The sequence below is a fragment of the Gavialis gangeticus genome, unplaced genomic scaffold (assembly GCF_001723915.1).
Source record: "Gavialis gangeticus isolate Ggan-Ray unplaced genomic scaffold, GavGan_comp1, whole genome shotgun sequence".
Classification (NCBI taxonomy): domain Eukaryota; kingdom Metazoa; phylum Chordata; order Crocodylia; family Gavialidae; genus Gavialis; species Gavialis gangeticus.
In genome coordinates, this window is record NW_017729033.1 from 99,927,920 (window position 1) to 99,928,188 (window position 269).

Here is a 269-nt window from a genome sequence, read left to right on the forward strand (position 1 = left end):
GCTATGGGCCTGGGCGGGCAGCCAGGAAGTGGGAGAAGAGCTGGCACAGGCCCTGGCCCAACCCCACCATGCCCATTGGCAGTTACAGGAGAGCAGGGCAGGGCAGTGGCCAGGAGTGGGGGGCCCAAGGGAGGCTCGCTCGCTTGGCTGAGCCCCATTGGTCCATGGCGGGGGGGAGGAGGGCAGCACTGTTGTGTTGGGCGGCTACTGGGGACCCCCAGCTCCTCCTCCTCCAGCCCCAGCCTCCATTGGTGTAGTGGGGCGGGACA